Source organism: Bacillus rossius, unplaced genomic scaffold, assembly GCF_032445375.1.
Source record: "Bacillus rossius redtenbacheri isolate Brsri unplaced genomic scaffold, Brsri_v3 Brsri_v3_scf833, whole genome shotgun sequence".
Lineage (NCBI taxonomy): Eukaryota > Metazoa > Arthropoda > Insecta > Phasmatodea > Bacillidae > Bacillus > Bacillus rossius.
Window position 1 is genome coordinate 1 of NW_026963067.1, and position 10,000 is coordinate 10,000.

The following is a 10,000-nucleotide window of genomic DNA, read 5'->3' on the forward strand; positions in this document are numbered from 1 at the left end:
GGTAATATTACATGTTAAATTAACATGTGTATTAACACATGCTGGGAGAAGCAGGCATTCTGGACTTTGAAAAATTTCGAGCAGGGGCCGGAGAAATTCTCCCGGCGACCGAGGCCTCCGCGGCCGGGAGAACTCTCGGCGCTCGGGCTCCGCGTCTACCCTTGGGGAGCGGGCAGCCAGAAAATTCTGGCGGCGACCGAGGCCTCCGCGGCCGAGGAAATGGTCCTTGGTGATTTTACATGTTAAATTAACATGTGTATTAACACAGGCTGGGAGAAGCAGGCATTCTGGACTTTGGAAAATTTCGAGCAGGGGCCGGAGAAAATCTCCCGGCGACCGAGGCCTCTGCGGCCGGGAGAACTCTCGGCGCTCGGGCTCCGGGTGTACCCGCGGCAAGGCCCATTTTGTGTTATATAGGGGGTAGTGGTGTCCCGAGGGGGAAAAAATTAACATGTTAAATACTGCTTCCAGGCAATAGGAAAATGTCTCGGCGACGGAACACACCACTACCCGGCGAATTCCCGCCCCTCGGACTCCGTGCGCCAGCTAGTAAGAGCGAATCGGGACTTGGAAAAAATTTTATCGGGGAGCCAGAAAATTCTCCCGGCGATCAAGGCAATCACCGCCGGGAGAATTTTTTCTAGCTAACCGATTGAAATTTTCAAAGTACCAATTGCCTCGAAAACAACCACGAACGTAAAACAACCACGAACGGAAAACAACCACGAACGACAACAACCACGAACGACAACAACCACGAACGACAACAACCACGAACGGAAAACAACCCCGAACGACAACAACCACGAACGCACAACAACCACGAATGAAAACAACCACGAACAGTAAACAACCACGAACGAAAACAACCACGAACGAAAACCACCTCGTTCGTGGTTGTTCGCCTTGTGGGGCGAATCGGGACATCATGCAAATAGCTGGAGACATTCTCCCGGCGATCGAGGCCTCGGCGCCCGGGAAAAATGCCCGCGCTCGGGCGTTGTGGGCACCCATTGCATGGCCCATTTTGGGTTATATAGGGGGTAGTGGTGTCCCGAGGGGGAAAAAATTAACATGTTAAATACTGCTCCCAGGCAATTGTAAAATGTCTCGGCGACGGAAGGCACCACTACCCGGCATATTTCCGCCCCTCGGACTCCGTGCGCCAGCCTGTAATAGCGAATCGGGACTTAGAAAAAATTCGAGCAGAGAGCCAGAAAATTCTCCCGGCGATGGAGGCCTCCGCGGCCGAGGAAATTGTCATTGGTGATTTTGCATGTTAAATTAACATGTGTATTAACACAGGCTTGGAGAAGCAAGCCTGCGGGACTCTGCAATACATTGAGCGGGGAGCCAGAAAATTCTGGCGGCGACCGAGGCCTCCGCGGCCGGGAGAACTCTCGGCGCTCGGGCTCCGCGTCTACACATGGGGAGCGGGCAGCCAGAAAATTCTGGCGGCGACCGAGGCCTCCGCGGCCGAGGAAATGGTCCTTGGTGATTTTACATGTTAAATTAACATGTGTATTAACACAGGCTGGGAGAAGCAAGCCTGCGGGTCGCTGCAATATATTGAGCGGGGAGCCAGAAATTTCTGGCGGCGATCGAGGCCTCCGCGGCCGGGGAAATAATCCTCGGTAATTTTACATGGTTAAATTAACATGTGTATTAACACAGGCTTGGAGAAGCAAGCCTGCGGGTCTCTGCAATACATTGAGCGGGGAGCCAGAAATTTCTGGCGGCGACCGAGGCCTCTGCGGCCGGGATAATAATCCTTGGTAATTTTACATGTTAAATTAACATGTGTATTAACACAGGCTGGGAGAACTAGGCATTCTGGACTTTGAAAAATTTCGAGCAGGGGCCAGAGAAATTCTCCCGGCGACAGAGGCCTCCGCGGCCGGGAGAAATCTCGGCGCTCGGGCAGCGCGTCTACCCATGGGGAGCGGGCAGCCAGAAAATTCTGGCGGCGACCGAGGCCTCCGCGGACGAGGAAAAGGTCATTGGTAATATTACATGTTAAATTAACATGTGTATTAACACATGCTGGGAGAAGCAGGCATTCTGGACTTTGAAAAATTTCGAGCAGGGGCCGGAGAAATTCTCCCGGCGACCGAGGCCTCCGCGGCCGGGAGAACTCTCGGCGCTCGGGCTCCGCGTCTACCAATGGGGAGCGGGCAGCCAGAAAATTCTGGCGGCGACCGAGGCCTCCGCGGCCGAGGAAATGGTCCTTGTTGATTTTACATGTTAAATTAACATGTGTATTAACACAGGCTGGGAGAAGCAAGCCTGCGGGACTCTGCAATACATTGAGCGGGGAGCCAGAAAATTCTGGCGGCGACCGAGGCCTCCGCGGCCGAGGAAATGGTCCTCAATGATTTTACATGTTAAATTAACATGTGTATTAACACAGGCTGGGAGAAGCAAGCCTGCGGGACTCTGCAATACATTGAGCGGGGAGCCAGAAAATTCTGGCGGCGACCGAGGCCTCCGCGGCCGGGGAAATAATCCTCGGTAATTTTACATGTTAAATTAACATGTGTATTAACACAGGCTGGGAGAAGCAGGCATTCTGGACTTTGAAAAATTTCGAGCAGGGGCCGGAGAAATTCTCCCGGCGACCGAGGCCTCCGCGGCCGGGAGAACTTCGGCGCTCGGGCTCCGCGTGTACACGCCGCAAGGCCCATTTTGGGTTATATAGGGGGTAGTGGTGTCTCTGGAGGGAAAAAATACACGGTAAATATTGCAGCCAGAGCCTATGGCAATCTGTTGGCGACCGAGGCCTCCACACCCCGGCAAATTTTCGGCTCTCGGACTGTGTGTATTCCACTGGAGACAGGCCTGCGGGACTCTGTAATATATTGAGCCGGGAGCCAGAAAATTCTGGCGGCGACCGAAGCCTCCGCGGCCGGGGAAATAATCCTCGGTAATTTTACATGTTAAATTAACATGTGTATTAACACAGGCTGGGAGAAGCAAGCCTGCGGGTCGCTGCAATATATTGAGCGGGGAGCCAGAAAATTCTGGCGGCGACCGAGGCCTCCGCGGCCGGGGAAATAATCCTCGGTAATTTTACATGTTAAATTAACATGTGTATTAACACAGGCTTGGAGAAGCAAGCCTGCGGGACTCTGCAATACATTGAGCGGGGAGCCAGAAAATTCTGGCGGCGACCGCGGCCTCTGCGGCCAGGGAAATAATCCTCGGTAATTTTACATGTTAAATAACCATGTGTATTAACACAGGCTGGGAGAAGCAAGCATGCGGGACTCTGCAATATATTGAGCAGGGAGCCAGAAAATTCTGGCTGCGACCGAGGCCTCTGCGGCCGAGGAAATGGTCATTGGTAATTTTACATGTTAAATTAACATGTGTTTTAACACAGGCTGGGAGATGCAGGCATTCTGGACTTAGAAAAATTTCGAGCAGGGGCCCGAGAAATTCTCCCGGCGACCGAGGCCTCCGCGGCCGGGAGAACTCTCGAAAACCACCTCGTTCGTGGTTGTTTGCCGTGCGGGGCGAATCGGGAAATCTAGCAAATAGCTGAAGACATTCTCCCGGCGATGGAGGCCTCGGCGGCCGGGAAAAACGCCCGCGCTCGGGCGTTGCGCGCCCCCTTGGCAAGGCCCATTTTGGGTTATATAGGGGGTAGTGGTGTCCCGAGGGGAAAAAATTAACATGTTAAATACTGCTCCCAGGCAATTGTAAAATGTCTCGGCGACGGAAGGCACCACTACCCGGCATATTTACGCCCCTCGGACTCCGTGCGCCAGCCTGTAATAGCGAATCGGGACTTAGAAAAAAAATTCGAGCAGGGAGCCAGAACATTTTCCCGGCGATCGAGGCCTCCGCGGCCGAGGAATTTGTCATTGGTGATTTTGCATGTTAAATTAACATGTGTATTAACACAGGCTTGGAGAAGCAAGCCTGCGGGACTCTGCAATACATTGAGCGGGCAGCCAGAAAATTCTGGCGGCGACCGAGGCCTCCGCGGCCGGGGAAATAATCCTCTGTAATTTTACATGTTAAATTAACATGTGTATTAACACAGGCTTGGAGAAGCAAGCCTGCGGGACGCTGCAATACATTGAGCGGGGAGCCAGAAATTTCTGGCGGCGACCGAGGCCTCTGCGGCCGGGATAATAATCCTTGGTAATTTTACATGTTAAATTAACATGTGTATTAACACAGGCTGGGAGAACTAGGCATTCTAGACTTTGAAAAATTTCGAGCAGGGGCCGGAGAAATTCTCCCGGCGACCGAGGCCTCCGCGGCCGGGAGAACTCTCGGCGCTCGGGCTCCGCGTCTACCCATGGGGAGCGGGAAGCCAGAAAATTCTGGCGGCGACCGAGGCCTCCGCGGCCGAGGAAATGGTCCTTGGTGATTTTACATGTTAAATTAACATGTGTATTAACACAGGCTGGGAAAAGCAAGCCTGCGGGACTCTGCAATATATTGAGCGGGGAGCCAGAAAATTCTGGCGGCGACCGAGGCCTCCACGGCCGGGGAAATAATCCTCGGTAATTTAACATGTTAAATTAACATGTGTATTAACACAGGCTTGGAGAAGCATGCCTGCGGGACTCTGCAATACATTGAGCGGGGAGCCAGAAAATTCTGGCGGCGACCGAGGCCTCTGCGGCCGAGGAAATGGTCATTGGTAATTTTACATGTTAAATTAACATGTGTATTAACACAGGCTGGGAAAAGCAAGCCTGCGGGACTCTGCAATATATTGAGCGGGGAGCCAGAAAATTCTGGCGGCGACCGAGGCCTCCACGGCCGGGGAAATAATCCTCGGTAATTTAACATGTTAAATTAACATGTGTATTAACACAGGCTGGGAGAAGCAGGCATTCTGGACTTTGAAAAATTTCGAGCAGGGGCCGGAGAAATTCTCCCGGCGACCGAGGCCTCCGCGGCCGGGAGAACACTCGGCGCTCGGGCTCCGCGTGTACCCGCGGCAAGGCCCATGTTGGGTTATATAGGGGGTAGTGGTGTCCCGAGGGGGAAAAAATTAACATGTTAAATACAGCTTCCAGGCAATAGAAAAATGTCTCGGCGACGGAAGGCACCACTACCCGGCGAATTCCCGCCCCTCTGACTCCGTGCGCCAGCCTGTAATAGCGAATCGGGACTTAGAAAAAATTCGAGCAGGGAGCCAGACAATTCTGTCGGCGACCGAGGCCTCCGTGGCCGGGGAAATAATCCTCGGTAATTTTACATGTTAAATTAACATGTGTATTAACACAGGCTTGGAGAACCAAGCCTGCGGGACTCTGCAATACATTGAGCGGGGAGCCAGAAAATTCTGGCGGCGACCGAGGCCTCCGCGGCCGGGGAAATAATCCTCGGTAATTTTACATGTTAAATTAACATGTGTATTAACACAGGCTTGGAGAACCAAGCCTGCGGGACTCTGCAATACATTGAGAGGTGAGCCAGAAAATTCTGGCGGCGACCGAGGCCTCCGCGGCCGAGGAAATGGTCCTCGGTGATTTTACATGTTAAATTAACATGTGTATTAACACAGGCTGGGAGAAGCAAGCCTGCGGGACTCTGCAATATATTGAGCGGGGAGCCAGAAAATTCTGGCGGCGACCGAGGCCTCCACGGCCGGGGAAATAATCCTCGATAATTTAACATGTTAAATTAACATGTGTATTAACACAGGCTGGGAGAAGCAGGCATTCTGGACTTTGAAAAATTTCGAGCAGGGGCCGGAGAAATTCTCCCGGCGACCGAGGCCTCCGCGGCCGGGAGAACTTCGGCGCTCGGGCTCTGCGTGTACCCACCGCAAGGCCTATTTTGGGTTTTATAGGGGGTAGTGGTGTCTCTGGAGGGAAAAAATACACGGTAAATATTGCAGCCAGAGCCTATGGCAATCTGTTGGCGACCGAGGCCTCCACACCCCGGCAAATTTTCGGCTCTCGGACTGTGTGTATTCCACTGGAGACAGGCCTGCGGGACTCTGTAATATATTGAGCCGGGAGCCAGAAAATTCTGGCGGCGACCGAGGCCTCCGCGGCCGAGGAAAAGGTCATTGGTAAAATTACATGTTAAATTAACATGTGTATTAACACAGGCTGGGAGAAGCAGGCATTCTGGACTTAGAAAAATTTCGAGCAGGGGCCCGAGAAATTCTCCCGGCTACGAGGCCTCCGCGGCCGGGAGAACTCTCGGCGCTCGGGCTCCGCGTCTACACATGGGGAGCGGGCAGCCAGAAAATTCTGGCGGCGACCGAGGCCTCCGCGGCCGAGGAAATGGTCCTTGGTGATTTTACATGTTAAATTAACATGTGTATTAACACAGGCTGGGAGAAGCAAGCCTGCGGGTCGCTGCAATATATTGAGCGGGGAGCCAGAAATTTCTGGCGGCGACCGAGGCCTCCGCGGCCGGGGAAATAATCCTCGGTAATTTTACATGTTAAATTAACATGTGTATTAACACAGGCTTGGAGAAGCAAGCATGCGGGACTCTGCAATATATTGAGCAGGGAGCCAGAAAATTCTGGCTGCGACCGAGGCCTCTGCGGCCGAGGAAATGGTCATTGGTAATTTTACATGTTAAATTAACATGTGTTTTAACACAGGCTGGGAGATGCAGGCATTCTGGACTTAGAAAAATTTCGAGCAGGGGCCAGGGAAATTCTCCCTGCGACCGAGGCCTCCGCGGCCGGGAGAACTCTCGAAAACCACCTCGTTCGTGGTTGTTTGTCGTGCGGGGCGAATCGGGAAATCTAGCAAATAGCTGAAGACATTCTCCCGGCGATGGAGGTCTCGGCGGCCGGGAAAAACGCCCGCGCTCGGGCGTTGCGCGCCCCCTTGGCAAGGCCCATTTTGCGTTATATAGGGGGTAGTGGTGTCACGAGGGGAAAAAATTAACATGTTAAATACTGCTCCCAGGCAATTGTAAAATGTCTCGGCGACGGAAGGCACCACTACCCGGCATATTTACGCCCCTCGGACTCCGTGCGCCAGCCTGTAATAGCGAATCGGGACTTAGAAAAAAAATTCGAGCAGGGAGCCAGAACATTTTCCCGGCGATCGAGGCCTCCGCGGCCGAGGAATTTGTCATTGGTGATTTTGCATGTTAAATTAACATGTGTATTAACACAGGCTTGGAGAAGCAAGCCTGCGGGACTCTGCAATACATTGAGCGGGCAGCCAGAAAATTCTGGCGGCGACCGAGGCCTCCGCGGCCGGGGAAATAATCCTCTGTAATTTTACATGTTAAATTAACATGTGTATTAACACAGGCTTGGAGAAGCAAGCCTGCGGGACTCTGCAATACATTGAGCGGGGAGCCAGAAATTTCTGGCGGCGACCGAGGCCTCTGCGGCCGGGATAATAATCCTTGGTAATTTTACATGTTAAATTAACATGTGTATTAACACAGGCTGGGAGAACTAGGCATTCTGGACTTTGAAAAATTTCGAGCAGGGGCCGGAGAAATTCTCCCGGCGACCGAGGCCTCCGCGGCCGGGAGAACTCTCGGCGCTCGGGCTCCGCGTCTACCCATGGGGAGCGGGCAGCCAGAAAATTCTGGCGGCGACCGAGGCCTCCGCGGCCGAGGAAAAGGTCATTGGTAATATTACATGTTAAATTAACATGTGTATTAACACATGCTGGGAGAAGCAGGCATTCTGGACTTTGAAAAATTTCGAGCAGGGGCCGGAGAAATTCTCCCGGCGACCGAGGCCTCCGCGGCCGGGAGAACTCTCGGCGCTTGGGCAGCGCGTCTACCCATGGGGAGCGGGCAGCCAGAAAATTCTGGCGGTGACCGAGGCCTCCGCGGCCGAGGAAATGGTCCTTGGTGATTTTACATGTTAAATTAACATGTGTATTAACACAGGCTGGGAGAAGCAGGCATTCTGGACTTAGAAAAATTTCGAGCAGGGGCCGTTGAAATTCTCCCGGCGACCGAGGCCTCCGCGGCCGGGAGAACTCTCGGCGCTCGGGCTCCGCGTGTACACGCGTCAAGGCCCATTTTGGGTTATATAGGGTGTAGTGGTGTCTCTGGAGGGAAAAAATACACGGTAAATATTGCAGCCAGAGCCTATGGCAATCTGTTGGCGACCGAGGCCTCCACACCCCGGCAAATTTTCGGCTCTCGGACTGTGTGTATTCCACTGGAGACAGGCCTGCGGGACTGTGCAGTATATTGAGCGGGGAGCCAGGAAAATCTCCCGGCGACCGAGGCCTCCGCGGCCGAGGAAATGGTAATTGGTGGTTTTGCATGTAAAATTAACATGTGTATTAACACAAGCTGGGATGAGAGGAATTTGGCGGCGACCGAGGCCTCCTCACCCCGGCAAAATATCAGCTACCGGGCTCTGCATATTCCTACAGAAGCAGGCCTGCAGGACTCTGCAATATATTGAGCGGGAACCAGAAAATTCTGGCGGCGACCGAGGCCTCCGCGGCCGAGGAAAATTGTCATTGGTGGTTTGCATGTAAAATTAACATGTGTATTAACACAAGCTGTGACCAGAGGAATTTGGCGGCGACCGGGGCCTCCACACCCCGGCAAAATATCAGCTACCGGGCTCTGCTTATTCACATTCAAGCAGGCATTAGGGACTCTGAAAAGTTTCGGGCGGGGAGCCAGAAAATTCTCCCGGCCACAGAGCCCTCCCTCCCGAGAGTCTGTGTAAATGCCTGTTATACAGGCCCCATGAATTCCAGCCTTATAGGTTATTTTAAGTCTCCGTTCGTGGTTGTTCGTAAACAACTGCGATTCGGGATTTTGACCTATTTCCTATGATTCATGTTCCCGGAAGTTAGCCAGCCTCTTTCAGTCAAAATCTCATATTTTGGGTACCTTTGTGAACCCATCGATAGGCCCATTTTGGGTATATTAGGGGGACATGCAATCGGGAAAAATTGGAATTATTTGCAATATGGAAAGAATATGTACATAAATGAAAAGGGAGTCCCCCCGAGTTTTCTCGCCCTATATATATTGCAAAAATATCCAATTAATTATTGTGGAACCTGTAGCACCTTTCTATGAAGCAGAATTAACATTACAGAACGGTTTGAATGCTACCACCTCAGTTTCTCTACAATGCATTGGATTTCAAAGAGGTGAATTACTGTGGATGGTACTGTTGTATGGCTAACAAATCGTCTGGGAAACAATGCAGAATTAAATTAAGAAGGTTGTATGTTTTCTGTTACATGGTGGAGGTGCCCTCTAGTACACAGTAAAATGTTTTGTGGACTGCAGCTCCTTGAGGAATTAATTCAGTATGGGTCTTGTAGTGGTCTGAAAGTGGATGATGAAAAAGAATGTATAATGGTATTCAGAGCACCTCGCGGTGAAGCGGACATGCTACCTCAAAATGCTTGATTGATTCATGCCCAGTTCCCCCAAGAAGCGGTACATTGAAAAAATTGATTTACTTTGTGGATGATACTAGCAAATACTATCCGCTGGGGGAAGTAAGCAGAAATTTGGTGGTCGTATGTTTGTTACATGGTAGAGGTGCTTTCTAGTACACAATGAAATGCTTGGTGTACCGCTGCTCCTTGAAGAATTAATTCCATATGGGTCTAGCCGTGGTCTTAACTGTGAACACGAAGAACTATCTAAAGTGGCCTATCTGTCTGAACTGCAATACACAAGCTGCGAGCCAATGCTATACCTTTCTCAGGTAACGAGCTCTTGTGCGGCGATTCGATTGGATGCGAAATGGTGGGGAACGCGTGTCCGGTCGTCTTAACCAAGTAATGGTTCCCCTCTGTTAACAATGAAATGTTTGATGGATCGCAGCTCCCTGAGAGACAAGTTTCAAAGGGGTTAGTCGCGGTCTTCAATCCTGGCCAAGGTGCAGTCACCATCTATAAGAGATACCTGCTTTACTGAAGGGTAGCAAGAGTTCCCTTGCCCGCATGTTGCTCCGTGGGGGTATATCAGTATAAAGGTAGAAGAAGCCATGATCGGAGCTTCGGTGGATGAGATTGGCGGAGAAGACATGTTCTTGTCTATCTGGTAGATC